The sequence below is a fragment of the Castanea sativa genome, chromosome 1 (genome assembly GCF_040712315.1).
Source record: "Castanea sativa cultivar Marrone di Chiusa Pesio chromosome 1, ASM4071231v1".
Classification (NCBI taxonomy): domain Eukaryota; kingdom Viridiplantae; phylum Streptophyta; class Magnoliopsida; order Fagales; family Fagaceae; genus Castanea; species Castanea sativa.
Genome location: NC_134013.1, coordinates 50,195,835 through 50,218,512, shown reverse-complemented (window position 1 = coordinate 50,218,512; position 22,678 = coordinate 50,195,835).

The window sequence follows — 22,678 nt, the reverse complement described above, 5'->3', positions numbered from 1 at the left end:
GTGTGCCGATCAAGGGCTTTTCTACTTCAATCTGAAATTGTTGGAATGCCAATCAAAGGTCTTCTCTACTTCGATCTGGCTTGTGGCTGCAAAAGTCAAAATTTGGATTTAGACTTTAACTGATGAGTGCTTTATGGTCCCACTGTTTCTGAGATGAGTGATTTTCATTTACCCTTTCTTGATTTGAACTTTATCAAGAAAAGTTTGATTGACTAAAGATTCTATTTTTGAGAAACATTTGATTTTTTAAACTTGGAAGTTTTGAAATTGACATTTAAAATTTTGAAACTTTGAAACTTTGAGATTTTGACTTGAAATTTGGAATTTTGAAAATTAAGGCTTGAAATTTTGATTATGAAATCTGGGGTTTGAATATTTTCTTGAAATTTTGAAAACTGGAGATTTGAATCTAAAAAATTTGGCATTAAGAATGTGGATTTTTTTTTTTTTACTTGGAGTTTGACTGAGTTAACTTAGTTTGACTACGTTGACTCAGCTCTTGGCTGAGTTTAAGTGTGGGTGCCGAAATTTTGGCCCCCTACTTCTTTGTTTCTTCCTTTTTTCCTTTTTGCTTCATCTTCATCAACTTCTCTTCCTCCATTAACACTATTCGCCTTCTCTTCCTCCATTAACACTATTCGCCTTCTCTTCCCCTTGATTTTTCTTCTTTATCTCACCACTTCTTCTCACAAAAAACACTTTTCTAAGCTTCTTCACCTTCCCTCATCCATCTCTATCAATATTTCTTTAGATCCTTGCGTTTTGAGCATTTTCACCGCACATCCATTTTTGGTGAAACCTATTTTCTAAACCCACTTTTCTTTGCATCAAGATGGCTTCTTCCTCAAGGGGATCTTCTTTTCTTGCTTTTCATGGTAAGAAATATGATCCAACATTTGATTGGCATGATGAGGATAGACTTCTTCAAGACCCTAGAACCCAGGCTCCATATTGTCATGTAGACACGAAGGTGAGTTTTTCTTTGGTTTCCTTGCTTGGGAAAATGTTGTTTCATATTTCGTTGAGAATTTCATGGTGAGATATTGTCATTTGGTTATTTGAAATTTGGGGTATTGTGTGATTGGTTATGTTGGAAAATGGATTTGGACATTCTTGAAGTGTTGTTTCTTGATCATGGTGCAATTTGGACAATGTTGGTGGCTTATGGAATTTTGACAATGTAGGTAGATTGTGATGGAGTTGGATGAATTTTGGTTTGAATTTTGGGAGTATTGGCATTGTGAAAAATTTATGGTAGGCTTATGTGAATGTGTTTATGATGTATATGGGAAAAGTTTATTGGCATGTGTAAACTTTGCTTTATGGACATGGCAAAATTTTGTCGGAAAATTTATGGGTATGGAAAATTTTTGGACATGGGAAAATTTTTATGGGCATGAAATTTTGATTATGAAAAATTTTGTTCGGCATGTGACGTTGGTTCTTGGAAAATTTTTGTGATTATAATTTTTGCCATGTGAGAATTTAGTCGTGCATGGGGCATGACTTGTGGAAATTGTTTTTTGCTATTTCGGAAATGTAGGAACTTTTTTTCGCATGGCTATGGAAAAAATTTGGTAGTTGTGTATGGATATGTGAAGAATTTTGATTGTGGTGAAATTTTGGTGGGGTTTTGGTTTTTTTTTTTTTTTTTTTTTTTTTGTGATGTGGGTTCGGTCATGGAAATTTTTTTTTTTTTGGACATGTAGTTTGGTCATGGAAATTGATGAGCTGAACTTTTGTGTTGCAGAGCCTCAAGAGTCAAGGCAGTCTCCAAATGTTAAAAAGTGCATGGGCAGCATTATCTCCTAGTATCAAAAACATCATCAATGAAGTAGGCTTTGGCACTTTCTTCGAAGCTTTGTTAAATCATGAGACACATTAATACAAAGATCTCCAGTTACTTCTCGCCTTGGCAGAGTGCTTCTGGGACACTACACGACCTTCCACTTTCCAGGTATTGGGGAGGTAAGGTTGACACCTTATGACTTCTCTGTTATCACCAGTCTGAGGTTGGGTGGTGAAAGAATTCTTGTCAATGATTCCCTTACTTCAATTGAACTCAAGCAACTTCTAGGTGTAGTGCCTTCTAGAATGAGGAGTAACAATATCCCTTTGTCTTAGCTATGTGAAAATATTCCTCATTGTGAGACTGCGGCCAAAGGTGCTCGTACTTTCATGCTTCTTTTTATTGGGACTTTCTTGTGTCCAAATTTAGGCAATATTGTGAATCTTCGCTTCCTAGAAAGCTTGAGAAAAATTGGACAAATCTAGAATTATGACTGGGGCGGCATGGCTTATACTACTCTGATGCATTTCATGACCCAATTCTCTAGGCGGAGTCTTTCAAGCTTGGGTAGGGCTCCATTTGTATGGCAGGTGAGGTTTGGGATTTTTTGCCTAGGTTTTGGAAAATTATTTTGGCTATGTGTAATTGTGTTGTGAATTTTTTTAGGTCTGAATGTATGAGTATTTTGGGGTTGGTCCTGAAATCCGAGAGGAAGTTGTTAGCATTTTTCCTAGAATTCTCCGTTGGTTGCCCAAGCATCGTTTATCATTGACCTCCAGACATTCTTTGGAAATTTGGCTCTTGGTGATTGATAATTTGACTGCTGATGATGTGAGTCCCCCCCCCCCCTCTTTTTGTGCAGGACCCTTGGTGTTTAATTATGGCTTGGTCTTTTCACATTCTGGGATCCTTTGTAATTTTTCAAATGTCTTTAAATCCTTGGGCTAGATGTGAGGTGTATACAGAGTGTGAATGGGCTTTGGAGCTGAATGGTTGTCAGGCATTGTTTGATTGTGGGTATGGAAGGTATTGGTATCTTGGTGATTAAGTGTGGCCCCAAGTTCATCATGTGTATCCTCCTACAACAATTCCAGTTCCTCCTTGTCCCTCCATCCAGTTAGTTGACCTTCTGACAAATGAAGAGATTGCTCAGGCCTATGCGGGCTACATTATTCCAGGAACAACAGGAACTTATTCAGAATTTATTCAAACTCATCTACAAGGTTGCTTGGCTGGCATATCGGTACTTCTTTCCTCCTTTTCTAAAAGTCAAATTTTCACCTTGTATATTCCTTTCCATATTTTTGCTTGGTGACAATATTTGCATGTTGGATCTCAAAGCTCCATCTTTTAAAAGGGAGGAAGAAGGAGATGAAGAGGAAGAGACTCCCTCTCCTCATCATGCTAGTAGCTCTTGTAGTTCTTTCATGGAGACTTATCCCCATTTTCAGACGTGGCAGTATGATGTGATGAATCCTGATGGAATGTATAGTTCCATGCCCTTGAATAGGCCAGAGCATACTCCAAATGTCCCTTGGCCCGATTTAGTATGTTCTTGCATTTTTATTTGTCCTTATTTCTTCTTGGCTTATTGAATGGTTCATGATCTGGTGGATTTGTGCTTTAGGTAGATGTTGATCTTGTCGAGGAAAGTATGTGAATGATTGGAGGCTTACAATCATTGGCTCGTACCTAGTATTCCCAATATGTGCTCAATGATGCGAGCTAGGTATGCAATGATACTTTTTGAGTGTCTTTTGCTTGGACTTTTCTTGATGATGGAATTGTCACTCAATTCTGCTGACTTTTCAAGCACGTCGACTGGAAGCTACTAATTCTGCCAGAAGAGCTTTGGAGGAAAGGATCAAGAGCCTTGAACTTGAAAATCGTCAATATGATCCTTGCTTTTTCTCAAGTCAAGAAGGAAATACTGGAGGTGGCTCCTCTAGAGGTGGATCAAGGAGATCCTCACGCAGGTGGACTCGGAGTCCCAATGATGTATGACTTGTATTTTTAATTTTTTGACAAAACCAAAGGAAGTGTTCCTTAGACAATCTTGTATTAATTTCCATGTTTAGTGCTTTGTCCTCGGAGTTGCCTTGGATCATGTAGAAACTTTAACTAAGATAAGTTTAAAATTCACCTGATGAGGTCTTGTAGTATCAATTTAAACTTATCTTGATTAACTTTGTTGGAATCTGCACTCACTTGAATTAGACAAAGCCAACTGCCCCTAGTTTAAAATGAATGCATGATTTTTGGAAATCTTGGTGATGAAATTTTTTTTATTTAGAAAAATAATGATGGTGTTTTTTTTATTTAAAAAAATTATGATGGTGCTTTTTTTGATAATAAATGAGCCATGGGCGAATGCCCCTAGTTTATAAAAAGGAATGCCTGATTTTTGGAGATCTTGACAATGATGATGATTTTTTGATTCTTTGAAAATGAATGAAACATGGTCAAATGCCCCAGTTTGGAACATAAATTCATGATTCTTTAAAAAACTTGATTTGATCAATTTTTGAAAACAACGATACAAGTGATGATTTTTAAAAACAAGTGAGTTAGACATGTTAGAGTGCCCCAGTTTGACTAAAAAATCTTTTTAAGTGTCAAACGATCTAATAAAAAAGTCCGACAACACAAAATTGCATGGGTGTATGACGGAGGGGTTGAATGCCACTTGGCACGTGAGGAATGCCATTCGGCATTTTTGGAGTGCCGTTTGGCACTTTTAGAGTGCCAAATGGCACTGGGCCACACCACGATGCTCATGCCATGGTGGGCCAACTCCTTACGATTTTTCAATGCATGTTTTGCATTTTTTGAAAAACATCTACTTCGTTCGCAATCATGAAACACTCTCCTAGTCAACCACAAACTCTCTGAAACCTATTTCAAACCTAATTAGGAATTGATGTAGCTTATATTAATGAATTCTCCTCCGACAATTCTCTACATAAAGGTTAGCAACACACAATAATCACAAGCAAAAGTCATCCATGGCTAACAATCAAAGTTTTTCTCATTCAACAATTCATGATATCAACAAATGGGTTTGTAGCTTTGATTTCAGCACCAAGACCAATTTCACAACCTTCAAACTAGAGGGAATTAAGGCTTTGAGGACTGTCGAACTCAAGTGGGACTTCCTCGTGCTGCCGTGAAATTCTGGGATCTCGAAGATCATGTGTTTCAGTTTAACATTACTGAACTCTATTTGAAAATTGAAGAGTTTTTCGCTATCCTAGGCTATGATCCAAGAAAAATATTTGTAGCGGTTTCTTGTGATCCCAGGCATAAGGAATCTTTGTCTAATGTTCTCGGTCTTCCTACTTCCACTACTGATAGTACGATTAAAGGCCATATGGTGAATCTTCGTGAAATTATCTCTCGGCTGATTGATAAATGCACCTATGGAGTGACCAACAATATGCGAAAAAAATTTGGTTTAACCTAATGCATCACGGGAAAACCTTTGCTTGCTCTAGGAGACGCGGTTTCGTGGATGCTCAAGCCATAAGTGTTCTAAATCAAATTAAGGATGGTGATAATCCTATTTCTTTAATCATGGCAAAAACTCTTCTAGGACTGGATGCTGTATTTCATGGTGGAAAAACTCAGAACTTCTTAGGGAGCTCCTTGACTTTGCAGATATGGCTGATGGAGCAACTAGACATGATTGCCAAGCCTACCACTGCTAATTATGGGCCTAGCAGTTTTCTTAACAGGGTTGTAATCAAAACTGAGTGCCAAACTGAAAGTGATTGGGTGAAGGTCTTGGACAAGAAATCCAGTACCTTGATTCAATGGGACTATTATTGGTGGATGATAGGCCAAGAATGTATTGACCCTTTGGGTAAATTAACCAATTAATTAGCCAAGTGACTTAATTAAGTCAATTTAACATGCAATACGCGTGGTAGCACAAAAAATCACCACATAACTGAATGTAGCAAAAATTAAATTTGACACGAGCGTTTTGTTTACGAATAGGCCAAACCACCGAGGCAAAACCCTACCGGGTGAATTTAAGGTCACCACTCTCAAGAATCCACTATTATCAAAACAAGCGGTTACAAGTAAAGGAATCACAGTATCTTATACCAACTTACAGTTGAATCCTTATCCCAATACACAATTGGACTTGTAATGTAGTGACAATCTTTCCTTTCAATGCACGGCTCCTAGTACATAACTAACCAATCAATGCGCGGATCCCATTATGTTGCTTACTCTTTTGCCTGAATCCCAGTACGTGACTAACACACCATTTTGAAAAAGATGTTGACTACAAGGTTCTTCAGTTCATCCACACGTTGAAGATCAAGAAGCTCTTTGGTTGTAAAACCCTACAGCGTACAAATGCAACAGCTTCTTCAAGAGAAGGATGAACTAGGAAAAATTGTCTCCGATCACAATTTTAGTGAATAATCACTTTGCATCAAGTTGCATCATCTTTGACGGCCCTTAAAATAATCTTTAAATATGTCTAGGGTTATGAGAAAAGAAACCCTACACAAATAGTTTGGATATGTGTGAAAATAGATTTGGAAATCTGATTTTTGTAAATCTCAATAGATAGGTTATCTGTTGAGCTGCTGTCAAGCATCGGGCTAAAATTCCCCTTTAAACCTCGATAGATACAACCTGTCGAGCTATTTATCAAGCTTTAAAATACAACACTTCTTCACTTGTTTCTTGAACAAATTTGAATGGCTTTAACTCTTTACTTGAACCCTATGTTGCTTGAAGACTTAAACCATCCTAGATCTACCCAATTACAAGTAAAGTGCGTTTTGTCAAATAATTAGCAAATTCTAAATGACATATATTCATAACAAGTTCCACACATGTCCTAACAATTTCCCCTTTGGCAATCCATGAAAAAATCACAACAAACAAATGAAATATGAGAGAAGTCATAAATCACTCAATTCATACTCACTTGTTGAATACAATAAAATCTAATTATAACACAAACTTTTGAAAAACTTTGCAAGAAGAGTTCATGGCATGATAGATTTTGAAAACTTGTATTTCTGAAACACTTCAGACAAAACTCATCAAAGCATCTTAGTGTGAAACAGAAATAAAAGATTGCATACATAGGAAACATGTGTATAAAGAAAGAAAAGAAATAACACATGGAGAGATAAGTAAAAGTGATAACAACATCATATATATATATATATATATATATATATATATATATATATATCAAGATAAGTACAAAGTTTGCTATCACTAAATGGTCATAAGACCAATGTACAAAAGATAATGTATCTAAAGAGAAAAGAAAAGAAAAGATACATAAATTCTCACTACATTCCTCAAGACAATAAAACACTCGCCCTAAAAAAAAGGTCCTACAAAAGGTTCTATGCTAATGAAGGAAAAAAAAGTTTTGTATCTCATACAAAACATATGGCGGGAGCAACAAACAATGATCTATTTCATTCATGATTGATAATGTGCACTATGTTAATTTCAAAATTTAAGAACAATATAGCGTATCTTGGTGTGAAGAAATTCAAAACAAAGATTAGAAGCACTTAGGAACACTTTTAATCTTCATTCCAATTCCACTTTACGCCCAAGATGTGTGGTCTCTCAATCAATTTTCAAAAGGAGAATGAAAGTGTGTCTCACACTCACATGCACACCGTTTTTTATATCTCTAATAAAAATTCTATATGTGTCTCCCTTTATAACTAACTAATTATCTAATTGGGTTGGCCTATTGGGCCTTTCCAATTGGGCTTTAGTGTGTGACTTGGAGTGGGACCAAAAGGGACCAATAAGACACTAGCTCCAATGGGCCTTGGGCTTTTTCCATCAACTCTTGACAAGTCCAAAGTTACCATTAATTATATTTAATACCACTATATAAATATAATTGCACTCTAGGCCTTATTAATAAATTATATCCCAAGACTTTATTATACACGCAACCCCTTCATAAAATACTCGTAGTAATACAAAGTCATGATATAGGCTGCCACTTTGAAAATTACTACATCTTATCCTTGAGTACCCAGTTTAATCCTTTAAAATTATTCATCATATATTTATGAAATCCAATTTTATAAATATATACTTTAGTAATTTCTTACCAAAGTGGTTAGGCCTAACACTCTGAATAACCAAACTCATTAAACTTATCTCAAGGGCATATTTTATATCTCCGTCAAGAGACTATGAATTCCATCTTAAGAATATATGTTCCATCAACACTAAATGTGGCTACCCAATATACTGAGGTTTTGACCGTTACTTTAGATCTCACTCTTGATATATCAAAGCAACCTACACGTCATGATCAGGTCCATTATTCTCTCTGGATTAAGAGTTCATGCAAATGAAAGTCGTGAGGCTTATTATTCATTTGACAATCGTTAAGAGAATAATAAATCTCACAGCAGTCCAATTCGATATGTCTTAACTCTTAAAACATATCAACATATCAACTAGAAGTCTCCACTCCCATGATCAAGACAAATCATCTTAGTTGATACGTCATAGTCTTCGCAGATGAAATGCCCAATTTCATCACCGACTACGAACTATAAATTCTGAGTTTACAAAGAACTTGTAATTTATATCTTCTGTGACTTTTCACATAAATCACATACTATGCATCTCATGGACTATATCATAATGCCCTTAATTCATGTTACCATTATTTTAGATAATAATAAAAAAAAAAAAACATTATTAAACACAACATTAAGTCATACATAATGTCATACATAACATCATACAATAGGATTTAAGGGCACAAATCCTAACAATCTCCCACTTGCCCTAAAGACTATTGTGCACTAATCTAACTCCCATTCCCTCCAAATATGACTCAAAAGTCCTTTGAGGCAAGGCATTGGTAAAAGGATCTACTAGGTTATTTGCACTTTCAATCTTTGCTACCATAACATCTCCACGAGCAACAATGTCTCGAATGATGTGGTACTTCTCTCAATGTGCTTTCCTTTCTTGTGATTCCTTGGATCTTTGGATTGAGCAATCGCTCTACTATTGTCACAAAATAATGTGATGGAATCTTGCTCCATTCTTACAACACCAAGATCAGAAAGGAATTTCTTGAGCCAAACAGCTTCCTTTGCTGCTTCACAAGTAGCAACGTACTCAGCTTCCATGGTGGAGTCCGCAATACAAGATTGCTTAACGCTCCTCCAATTTATGGCTCCACCTTCCAAAGTGAAAACACATCCTGAAGTGGATTTTCTAAAATCTAGATCCGATTGAAAATCTGAATCTATACAGTCAATGGGAATCAAATCCTCACTATGGTAAACAAGTATATAATTTCTCGCTCTCCGTAGATATTTGAGAATATGCTTTATAGGTTGCCAATGTTTTGGTCTTGGATTTGATTGATATCGGCTGACCATGCCAACTGAATAACAAATATCTGGTCTAGTAGAAAGCATGACATACATGAGACTTCCCACTGCAAAAGCATAAGGAACTTGTCTCATCATATTTTCTTCCTCTTGAGTCTTAGGCCTTTGGTCATCAGACAGAGGAACACCATGTCTAAAAGGAAGCAATCCTTTCTTGGAGTTTTGCATGCTAAACCGTTCTAGAACTTTATCTATATATCCAGTTTGTGATAAGCCTAACATCTTATTCTTGTGATCTCGCCAAAGCTTGATCCCTAGAATAAAGTTAGCCTCACCCAAGTCCTTCATATCAAATTGGCTTGACAACCAAACTTTAACCGATGACATTACCCCTACATCATTTCCAATGAGTAGAATATCATCAACATAAAGCATTAAGAACATTATTACTTTGACTCGATGTCTTTTGTACACACATGGTTCATCAAGATTTTGTTCAAAACCAAATGATTTGATTGCTTGATCAAATCTGATATTCCATGACCTAGATGCTTGCTTAAGTCCATAGATGGACCTTTTTAACTTGCATACCATATGCTCTTGGTTCTTTGCTATGAAACCTTCCGGTTGCAACATGTATATTTCTTCTTCAAGATTTCCATTAAGAAATGCAGTCTTGACATCCATTTGCCAAATCTCATAATCATAATGAGCAGCCATGGATAAGAGAATTCTAATAGACTTAAGCATGCCTACTGGCGAAAAAGTTTCATCATAATCAATTCCTTCTTTTTGTGTATACCCTTTCGCCACTAGTCTTGCTTTAAAGGTTTCAACCTTTCCATCTATCCCTCTCTTCCTCTTGTAAGCCCATTTGCAACCAATAGGTTTAATGCCGTTAGGCACCTCTACAAGATCCCATACATGATTGGAATACATAAAATCCAATTCAGATTTCATAACTTGGACCCAATGATCTGCATCTATATCATTCATTGCCTCCCCATAAGTGTGGGGATCCAATTCAGCCTCTTCTGAGATAGCTTCATAAGTTTCTCCCAAACCTACAAATCTTATAGGAGGCCGAACAATTCTCCCACTACGACAAGGCACCTGTGTACTAGACATCTCATAAGTAGTATCTTGTGGTGTATCTAAGACAGCCACATCATCCCTAGTTTCATCAATTGGTTGTTCAACTATAGGTTCATTCATTTCAGCCAAGACAACTCTACTTCTAGGAGTAAAATTATTCATATAGTCATTTTCCAAGAATTTGGCATTTGTGCTAACAGACACTTTGCTATCCTTATGACCATAGAAAAAACCTCCAACTATTCCTTTTGGATACCCTACAAAAAATACCACTTTTGTTTTAGACTGTAACTTGTCAGACTTTCCTTTTAACACATGTGCTGGACAGCCCAAAATGTGGAAATATCTCATACTAGACTTATGCCCATTCCACAACTCTACAGGTGTTTTAGGAATAGACTTCGAAGGTACTAAATTGAGAAGATACATTGCAGTAGTTAAGGCATATCCCCAAAAAGAAATTGGCAGAGTCGAATAACTCAACATGGACCTAACCATATCTAAAAGAGTCATATTCCTTCTTTCTGCTACACCATTTTGTTGTGGAGTTTCAAGTGCAGTCAACTGGGATATAATCCCATTTTCAGTCAAGTAATCCTTGAAGTCACCAAGAAGGTATTCGCCACCTCAATCAAATCAAATGGCCTTTATGTGTTTACCCAATTGATTCTCAACTTCAGCCCTAAACTCTTTGAACTTTTCAAAGGCTTCGGACTTTCGTTTCATTAGGTACACATAACCAAATCTAGAGTAATCATCAGTGAAAGTAATGAAATACTCATAGCCACCTCTTGCTTAGATTGACATAGGACCATATACATCTGAATGTACTAGTTCTAGCAAATCTTGGGCTCTTCTACCCTTTGCATTAAAAAGCCGTTTGGTCATTTTACCTTCTAAACAAGATTCGCAAACTGGAAAACCATCAAAGTCCATGGACTATAAAAGTCCATCTTTGATTAGTCTTTGAATCCTACTTGAATTAATATGACCTAAACGCAAGTGCCATAGATATGCATCATTAGTAGAAGGAAACTTTCTCTTTAATGATTTTACATAAGAGTTACTATCTAATTCAGAATTGTATAATTCATGCTTGTCAGGAGTTAAAATATAAAGACCATCCACAATATTGCCAGAACAGATAAACATTTTATCATTCTTTATTATAACATTGTCTTTCAAGATAACACAATATCCATGTTTACCTAAGTAAGTTGCAGAAATTAAATTCCTACGAACATTAGGTACATACAAACAGTCTTCCAATATTAAAACTCTAGACTTAAAGCATAAATTAAACACTCCAACAGCTACAATCGGAATCCTGCTCCCATCAGCCAAAGTAAGAAATAGTTCTCCCTCATTCAACTTTCTAGTCTCCTGGAACTCTTGCAAAGAATTACAGATATGATTAGTACAACCTGAATCCACACACCAGGAATCCGTTGGATTTTGTACCAAACATATTTTAAGAAGAAATGAACTTTTCATACCCTTATTCTTGGCAGCCTTGAATGTTGGACAATTCCTCTTCCAATGTCCTTTCTCACCACAATGGAAACACTTTCCTTTGGTTTTCTTTCCTTTGGTTTTCTTTCCTTTGTCGACAACCCCTAAGGCAATTTGTTTACCATCTTTCCTAGTGAAGTCCTTCTTCTTCTTCTTCTTCTTACCCTTGCCTTTCGACTTAGGTTGAGAAGTAGAAGCTTCACCAACATTGACTTCAACACTAGAAGTACCAAGGATGCCTTTTGCCGCCACTAACTCATTCATTAATTCAGACAAAGAATAAATCTTTTTGTTCATATTATAATTGAGTTTGAATTCCTTGAATGATTCCAGAAGTGACTGGAGTATCATATCCACTTGGGATTCTTCATCAATGTCAGCACCTAAAACTTCTAATGTGTTCAGATTAGCAATCATCCTAAGACAATGCTCCCCCACTGAACTTCCTACAGCCATTTTGGTATTATAAATTTGCCTCATGATTTCTTACCTTGCAAAACGGCCTTGCTCACTAAACATCTCCTTCAGACTATGCATTATGTCTGAAGCAAATTCTACATCCTGCATTTGATACTGTAGAACATTTGAGATATATGCTAGAATGTAGCACTTGGCCATCTCATTAGATTTCTGTCAACGATCATATCATTGTTTTTCCTCAAGAGGAGCATCTAATGAAGGAAAGCTAGGACATGGTTGAGTAAGCACATATTTGTGCTCTTCAGCAGTAAGAACAATGTCCAAATTTCTTTTCCAGTCAACATAGTTGGATCCAGTCAGTTTGTTTTGATTAAGAATAGCAACAAGTGGGCTAAATGATGCCATGATAAAATCTAAAAACAATAAACATGAATACAATAAGTAAATTGGACATTATCAATTTAGCATATAAACAAATAGTATGGAACCTTAATAAAACCATAATATAAAATATGCAACGACAACTCAATCTCATATTCATTATCCCTCAGCATAGAGTGAACATAAAATACTATGATTGATTGAGAACTATTCTCATTATTAGTGCTATCATGATAACTCTTATCAAAAACTAATAATATGCCGTTTTACATTTAGCCTCTAAGTAATAATAGTAAGGACTCAGCATAGAGGATACTATAATACTTAGTCTAGTGTATACCATTGTCTAGGATTATGTGTAGCCACATTTCATCCCTTAACAGGCTTATTTTGTAGTACCATGAGAAAAACACCCTCCGCATGGAATGCAAAGCTCGAAGCTAAGACAAAGTGTTTATCAAACCACTATAAACCAGAAAATTCAATCTTGTAGGACCATGAAATATATACTCTCCACATGGAATGCTAAGCTCGAGGCATAGATAAAGTATATATTTCATACTACTATGAACCAACAATAGAGGCCGTGAGATCCAACTCTTGTATCTCTCTCCCACTAGATATTTTAAATTAAAGGTTTTTAAGATCAAGAACCATAATAATGCTAAACACTTTGAAAACATAGTCCTAATCTCATTAGGAATAAATTTCATAATCCTAGCATTAATATATATAAATGAACAAAATATGTTATTGTGATGTGTGAGCATCTTAACAATTTCTTTGTGTTCAAAACAGTTGTAACTTTTTTTTCTCTTTATTTCAGGTTTACTTATTCACAATTTTGTTGGATCGCATAAAAGTCGAATTGGTTGACTACATGACTTCAAGGAAGATTTGAAGTAATTATCATTTATGTATTAAAAATTAACTATGTAAAACAAAGACCCTACTTATGTCTGTATCTATCTATCAATGTCTAATATTCATATTCTACTTAAGAAACAATTTCTACATAATATGTTCCTTATTAATTGTTTTGTTAAATTAATATTTCAAGTGATTTTTTTTTTTTAGAAAAATATCAATGTTATATGTGAGGAGGTTCTTTCATAGCTAAGTCGAGAGATGTGATAGGATTTTGCAATGCTTTGATTATTGAATTTTTATGGAATACTAGCCTCTAAGCACGCACTCACGCGCGTGCTCAGAGGCTCTTCTATTTTTTGGGTAAGGGTTAATTTAGAGCATTTATTTATTATAATTTGGGAGTACTACATTTTCCAATCACAAAAAAAAAAAAAAAAAAAAAAAAAAAAAAAAAAAAAACCTAGGGTTGTGATGAATAATTTCGCTAACGCATAATATTTATCACACCCCTAGGCTTTTTTTGTGATTGGAAAATGTAGTACTCTCAAATTATAATAAATAAATGCTCTAAATTAACCCTTACCCAAAAAATAGAAGAGTCTTTGAGCACGCTCGTGAGCGCGTGTCAGAGGCTAGTATTATATATATATAATACAATATGATGAGGAATGAAGAAATATAAAAGTACTCCAGACCGTCCATGGTCATCCACACCAGCAGTCGTCCAAAAGAAAGCACCAGGACAAGGCTAAGTCCATGGTCGTCCATAGATGAAAACAAACTCGCAGCACTCGTCCTAGGAAAGCTATCAACCCTGTCCTGAAGGGGTTCGTCCACAAGAGGACCCCTGGATGAGCCATTTACACTTCGAAATTCCTGAGTACATGTCACCACTCCATAACATACGCATAACTTCCGGTGACCGTTATATGAGAAAATATAACTCCTAAACGGTTGTGGAAGTTATCCTTGAACCCTCGCACCTCCTCAAATTCAGGGGAGGTTACAAGCCCAATAATTGTTCCTAAGACACTATATAAACACCCATTCAGACCAGAAAAAGGTACGCTTTATATTTCCCAAAAAGTTGGAACTTCGAAAAGATAGAGAGAAGACTAACTTTGCCATCAGAGGGTTCTTGGCCGGCAACCCCGGTCACCTTTGATTGCTTTTCTTTCTTTTCCAGGCCATCGAAGGAGTAAGCAGTCCTGTCAAGTCCCAAGCATCTAGCCTACTGATTTTCTTCGCATCATCAGTTGGCGCCGTCTGTGGGGAAGATCACTATTCTTTTCGTTCGATTATCTATTTTGTCAACGATTAGCCTTTCCCAGACAAAAGGCTGAATGGTTCGAACAAGATCAAGGGCTACCAGCCCAGGCCACCAGGAGAGTAGGGATGCTTCTAGTAATCCCCTTCGCGATCGTAGGTCAGCGCCTGTCATGCAACCGCCTTCTGTTCAACATATACAATCCATGCTGCCGCTATGGCGGAACTGACCCATCAGAATTAGGAGTTGAACAGGGAGATCAACCTTAGGAGGCAGCACTAAGATGGGCACATGGAAGGACGAGCCCAGAGTCAAGAAGGTGGAGGAGAAAATGTTGAGTCCAAAAATCAGACAAGGGGTACTGCTTCAAGAAGAATGCCACACTTGGAAAGAGAGATGGACCAGATGAGAAAAGCCATGGATGAGATGAGAGAGAACATGAGGCAAGCGAACCCAGTGGATGATTTAGTTCACCGAACGGACTCCCCTTTCACGGCTTCCATCAACAGTCATCCCCTACCTCCGAAATTCAAAATGCCTTCTTTGGATTCGTATAATGGAAATCGTGACCCGTGTGATCACATTGCTACTTTCAAGACGACCATGCACCTTCAAGGGGTCCCGGACGAGATTATGTGTAGAGCTTTCCCTACCACACTTAAGGGACCAGCGCAGGTGTGGTTCAGCAAAATAGCCTCAAACTCAGTGGGATCATTTGAAGAGTTGAGTAAGTTGTTTGTCAATAATTTCATTGGAGGACAACGCCACAAGCGTTCCTCTTCTAGTTTGCTAACTATAGAGCAAGGGGAAAATGAGAGTTTGCGGTCCTTCATTACTCGATTTAATAGGGAAGCCTTGACGATGGACGAAATGAATGACAAGTTATTGTTGGCCGCTTTCCACAATGGGGTCAATTCTGACTTGTTCATCCATAAGCTCTACAAGCAGGAACCATAGACTATGGCCAAACTCATCCATTCGGCCCAGAATTTCATGAATGCTAAGGACGCTATCATAGCCAAGAAGAGAAAGAGAGCGGAGCGCTCAGAAGCGGGCCACCAGCGTTACTCAGATCAGGGACCTCGTCCAAAGAAGGCTCGGGTAGACGAGAGAAAAGACAAGGATGGTAAGAAGGCGAGTTCCTCAGCGAGAAATCAGCAATACACACCCTTGAGTATGCCATTAGAGCAGGTTCTTATGCAGATCAAGGATGATCCGTCCTTGAAGTGGTCGAATAAGATGAAAGGAGATCCTAACAAGTGCAATAGGAGCAAGTATTGCTGCTTTCATAAAGACCACGGGCATAACACGGACGAGTGCTTTGATTTGAAGCAGCAAATAGAGAATCTCATTAGACAAGGAAAGCTAAGGAACTTCCTTGGACGAGACCAGAGAGATGAGAAACTGAAAGCTAAGGTGAAAGAGTCATCACGACCCCCACTAGGAGAAATAAGAGTAATTATCATAGGAAACTCAACAGTGCAGTCATCCAAGTCGAGGAAGACATACCTGAAGGTGGTGCAGAACATCCAGCTGTTTAGACAACCTCCTAAGACGAGGGAAGTAGAAGAGCAGCCCATTACGTTCACAGACGAGGACGCAGGACGACTTCACCACCCACACGATGACGCGATAGTCATCACCCTACTCATTGCTGACTACATGACCAAGAGGGTGTTGATAGACAATGGCAGTTCTGCGGACATTTTGTATTACCCCGCCTTCCAGCAAATGAGGCTAGGACGAGATTAGCTTTGACCAGCAAATTCGCATTGGTGGGATTTGGAGGAATGAAGGTGCAACTAGTGGGCACCATCACATTACCAGTGGTCGTTGGAGCATATCCATAGCAGATAACCAAAAAGGTAAATTTTCTTGTTGTTGATTGTGCATCGTCATATAATGCAATTATTGGAAGACCAACTCTAAATAGTTGGAAGGCGGCAACCTCTACCTACCACTTGTCCATCAAATTCCCGATCGAGCACAAAGTGGGCCAAGTACAAAGAGATCAATTGGCCACCAAAGAGTGCTACTTAGCCATGCTGGCAATGGACGAGCATATACAGGCAATGAGTATAAACGAGAGAAGGATCGCAGCGGAATCCACTAAGGTGTTAGAAGACGTCCCTTTGGACCAGAACCAGCCTGACAAGTTCACTAGAATTGGGGCGAGCATGGAAGAAAAGGCAAAGCATGCTTTGGTCCAGTTTTTGAAGAAAAGCCTCGATGTCTTTGCATGGAGTCATGAAGACATGCTTGGTATTGATCCAAGTGTTATTACTTACAGCCTGAACGTATGTCCCTATTCCAAACCAATGCGTCAGAAGAAGAGGGTTTTTGCTCCTGAGCGAGACAATGCCATCAAGGAAGAAGTCCAGAAGTTGGTTACCGTGGAGTTCATCTGAGAAGTTTATTATCCAGATTGGTTGGCGAACGTAGTCATGGTGAAGAAAGCTAACAGCAAGTGGTGAATGTGCGTGGACTTTACTGACTTAAACAAAGCTTGCCCCAAGGATAGTTACCCATTACCATGCATTGACCAGCTAGCAGACTCGACGACAAGTCACAGGGTGCTGAGCTTCATGGACACCTTCTCAGGCTACAACCAGATAAAGATGGACGAAGTGGATCAAGAAAAGACCTTATTCATTACAAGCTAAGGGTTGTATTGCTACAAAGTAATGCCCTTCGGTTTAAAGAACACAAGGGCGACTTACCAAAGATTGGTTAACCACATGTTCCGTCCTCAAATCGGGCGAAATGTGGAGGCTTATGTAGATGATATGCTGGTAAAGAGCCTGGACGGGGGAAATCATCTGGACGACCTTCAAGAGACTTTTAATACACTTCGACAGTATAACATGAAATTAAATCCAAGCAAGTGTGCTTTCAGAGTTTCGTCAGGGAAGTTTTTGGAGTTCATGGTTTCGCACAAAGGAATTGAAGCAAATTTGGACAAAATCCAAGCGATACTAAATATGGAACCACTGAAAAATATCAAGGAAGTCCAGTCTCTTACCGGACGAGTTGCCGCCCTTAACAAGTTTGTGTTGAAAGCTCCTGACAAGTGTTTGCCATTCTTTAAAGTCCTCAGGAAGACATTTGAGTGGACAGACGAGTGTCAAAAGGCCTTCCAAGACTTGAAGACATATCTCATGAAAGCACCGTTGCTGAGTCCGTCTGTACCTAGAGAAGAGCTGTATTTGTACTTGGCGGTGTCCCCACACACAGTAAGCTCAGCATTGGTCAAAGAAGAAGGGAGAATCCAGAAACCAGTTTATTACACAAGCCATGCGATGAGAGAAGAAGAAGGACGATACCCGATGATGGAGAAGCTAGCTTTTGCCTTGATTACGGCTTCCAAGAAGTTGAGGCATTATTTCCAAGCTCATATTATCAACGTCCTAACAGATCATCCCATAAAGAAGGCAATGAACAAGTTGGAAGCCGCTGGACAATTAATACAGTGGGCTGTGGAACTTAGCGAGTTTGACATCAGATACCTTCCAAGGAATGTGATAAAGGAGCAGACATTAGCAAATTTCATTACAAAGTTCACCTCTAGCCAAGATGAGCTGGACAAAGACAAAGGAGTTGAAAGGTGGGTTATTAATGTAGACGGATCGTCCACACTATTTGCAGGAGGGATTGGAGTCATACTAAAGTCCCTAGAGGGTGACAAGCTGGAGTACGCGGCCCGTCTATAGTATCAAACCACCAATAATGAGGTTGAGTACGAAGCTCTACTCAAAGGATTGGAATTGGCTAAGTCCTTAGGGGCGGAGTCGATAATAGTCAAAGGAGATTCTCAGCTAGTCATCAACCAAGTAAACAGAATGTGTGATGCCAAGGAAGATTGGATGAAGAAATACCTCAACAAAGTGAAACGACTTGCACGAAAGTTTTCAGCAGTAAGTTTTGTTCAACTCCCCAGGGAGGAAAATATGGAAGCAGATGCCTTGGCGAAAGCAGCTTCGACAGGAGGAGTTACGGATGAGTAGGACAACATCCAATATATGCCAAGCATAGACTTTCCGGACATACAGCAGATAGGAGGGGGAGAAAATTGGATGAGTCTAATAGTAATCTATCTTAAAGATGGAAGGCTTCCAGAAGACAATGATGAAGCTAGGAAGTTGAGGGTTAGGGCAGCCAAATACGTCCTCATAAACGAAGTGCTGTACAAGTGAGGTTTTTCCCAACCTTACCTAAGGTGCTTGGCTCTGGACGAGTCAAACTATGTTTTGAAGGAAGTTCATGAAGGAGCATGTGGAAATCATTCAGGAGCGAAGTCACTAGTCCATAAGGTCGTCCATGCAGGCTACTATTGGCCTACAATGCAGGCAGATGCCAAGGCCTATATCAAGGTATGTGACCAGTGTCAGCGCTATAGTAATGTCCCTAGACAGCCGTCAGAGTACTAGACCCCAATGATGGCCCTATGGCCCTTTGCACAGTAGGGACTGGATATCCTAGGTCCCTTCCCCATGGGAACCAGACAAATGAAGTTTTTGGTAGTAGGGATCAATTACTTTACCAAGTGAGTAGAGGCTGAACCTCTTGCAACAATCACTCAGCAAAATGTTAAAAATTTTGTTTGGAAGAATATTCTATGTAGGTTCGGAGTACCCAGCGTACTAGTATCAAATAACGGACGTCAGTTTGACAACACACCCTTCAGGGACTTTTGCAAACATTTTGGAATCAAGAATCATTATTCCTCACCCTCCCATCCACAGGCGAATGGACAAGCAGAAGTAGCGAACTAATCCCTGCTGAAAATCATCAAGACTCGGCTAGAAGGGGCAAAAGGGATATGGCCAGACAAGTTACCAGGTGTTCTTTGGGCCTACAGGATGACTGTATGAACTCCGACAGGAGAGACCCCCTTTAAGCTAGCCTATGGAAGTGAAGCCGTCATACCGACAGAAGTTCATATAGCTAATCATCGAGTGATGAAGTATCAAGAGAGAGAGAATGGGGAACAACTTCGTCTTGACCTTGATCTTATTGACGAGGTACGAATGGATGCGGAGCAAAGGACAGCAAGATACAAGAATCTTATGGCTAGGCAGCATGATGCCATGGTGAAACCCAGATGATTCAGTGTTGGGGACCTTGTTCTCAAAAGAGTCTCCTTAGCAACTAGGAATCCAAGTCATGGAAAATTGGGACCCAATTGGGAAGGACCTTACAGGGTAATCAACTGCAAGAGGCAGGGGTCATACTACTTGGAGGCCCTAGACGGACGAAAGTTAGAGCACCCCTGGAACATGGAACACCTGAGGAGGTACTATCAGTGACGAACTTGGACGAAGTAATCCAGGGACGAGGTTGATACTATGGACAGCTACAGCCACGATCTATGTGTTTACTTATACCTACTATTGTGTTCTTATTACTACTATAGTGTGTATTAAGAATAAAAAGTGCACTAGTTCTTAAACTTTTGCACCGTCTACAGACTAGTTTGTAAAAGACGAGATTATGTATTTTCTTAAGTATTTTAATAAGGCACTAGCTTCTAAGCGTGCCATATTTGTGGACAATGTTCATGCAATAATATGGTTTGGATTTCTAATATATTTAATCTAGTTTCCATAATGATACCCACAAGGGGGGCAAAAGCCTAAGACGAATGAAAATCTCTGGACGCAGGGATGTAACATTCATAAGCTTTCCTCAAAATGAGGATAAAAAAAGCTAAGGCATACTCATCTAAGCTTTCCTCGAAATGAGGATAAAGCAAAAAGGAAAAGCTAAAGCATACTCGTCTAAGAAGTAGATAGACAAGAAAAAGGCATACGTTAAAGCATAAAGTTCCAAAGACGAGCATCTAGCCAAGACACCTCAATGTCTTAGGATGAGTAAAACATTATAAGCGTCTTGCAAGGAGACGAGTGATAATTGCCCAAAGGACGAGGTAAAAGACTGGCAAAGTCATCATTATCGTCCTAAGATGAGTTACACTTGTAAAGATTTGATTGGCTAACAAAGACGTCCATGCCTAGGTGGGTCATCCATAAGAAAATCACATGGGCGACCATTCAACACTCAGAACACAGACCGTTTAAAAGCCAATGACATTAATGGTGAAAATAGTGGATAAACTCATCCATACAATAAATAATGGATAAAAGTAAATATTCATTAGTCTAAAGAGGGTAGACAACCACCGTCCAAAAACCCTTATAAAATAAGCTTTAAAAGGAAATTGCTAATAAACTTGTCTAGAACACTCTGGACGAGATAATTGTACTTAAATACATCTTAATAAGGGTCCAAAAAACAATGGACCAAACTAAAAGAAAAACAGAACAACAATAGCACTCTAAGTTAAAAATTCCGTCTTCAAGAAGGGGGGGCATCAACATTGGGGTCGTCCTGAGATGGCTTTGTGGTGGAATCATCCTCAATATTAACATCGTCTGAGGCTGTTTGGAGAAGAGAACTTGTAGCAGCACCAAGGTTGAGTTTAATAGTTCTAAAGTCAACTCTAAGAAAGTTTTCTATAGCATCCATTCTAAAATCTTCAAACCCTGCTGCATAGTTCGTGTCCAGCAGGTCGATAAACTCCTTGGACGCTTTGAACTCCTCTACTGCATTGTCTTTAGCCTTCTTGAGAGGGAAACTCAGCTCATCGTTCTTCTTTTGAAGAAAGTCAAGACGATCGTCCTTCTTAGCAGCATCAAATTTCAACTCCCCCACTAAAGCATTCAACCCCTTGACCTCGTCCTTGGCCTTATTCACCACCTCTGCCCAAGTTCTGCAATCGTCTTTAATCTCCTCTATTCTTTTTTCAAGAAGGATCCTCGTCTTGTCCATCTTCGTGGCCTGCCTGGACGCAGCTATGAACTTCGACATTGCCTACATAGAAGACAAGAAGGTTCAAGAGATAAAAATGACAATAGATAACATTGCTAAAGCAAGACGAGACAAAGGTGCTCACCTTAAAAAGATCGTGGACATCGGAATGCTCAAACTCCTTCAAAGACATATCGTAGCACGCAGCCACGTCCTCACCTGTTACAGCCTCTTGAAATCATTTCCAGGCTAAATCCTCATTCTCCAGTAAGTTCATAGAAATCCTTTGAGGAGGCTTGAACGAAGCGGGAGCAAGGGTTTTGGACAGAGTGATGCCAATGGGCATAAACGAGTCAACATCAATGACTGTGATGGACGGCAAGGAGGAAGGAGGGTTAGACTTAGCAGTTTCAGGCCTGGACGACCCATGCTTGGTCTTCTTCCCCCGACGACTGGGTAAGCTTCCCAAGTCCAAGTTTTTGGACAAGCTTTTCCTTTTGTCTCCAGCAGCAGGACGAGGCTGAGATTGAACTTCAAGTCTGGTTGTCTCGTCGATCACTTCCTTCCCTTTGTTTTCTTTCATGGTTGCCATTCTTGAAAAATACATGTACATATGTATGTATATAAAAAAATTCAAAAAATTCAAAATTTCAAGTAAGAAAAGCACTCACGTCTACGGACAGTTTGCTCGTGCGCAAGGGCTTCAACAGATGGATTAGGGCCAAGTCCCCACTTGTGCAAGCGTCGAAAAGTCACCAACGAGTGAAAATTCCTCTCGGGGTGTAGACAAGCTCTGTGGACGCGGTCACGGTGAAACTTACTTAGAGAAGGACGTCTAACAGCTGAGAAAAGAGAGGAAAATTAAGGTTAGACAACTGTCTAAAGATAACAAAACAAATATAAAAAAAAAGAATGAAGGAAAAACATAACATACCTTCTTGACGAAGGTTCCCTAATTCTCCAGTATAAGGGGCAAATGCATCTCTACCAACCTTGATAGGATGCCCCGCCCAGAAACCAAAGACAAAGAAAAATTTTGTCTTCCAGTTTCTGTCAGACAAAGGCAAAGACTTAATCAACCTACAGTCATTGCCCCTAGTTGTGAATTGATAAAAAATCTAAAGATTGACTTATCTCAGAGGTTTTATAATAGTACAGAAACTCGTCCAC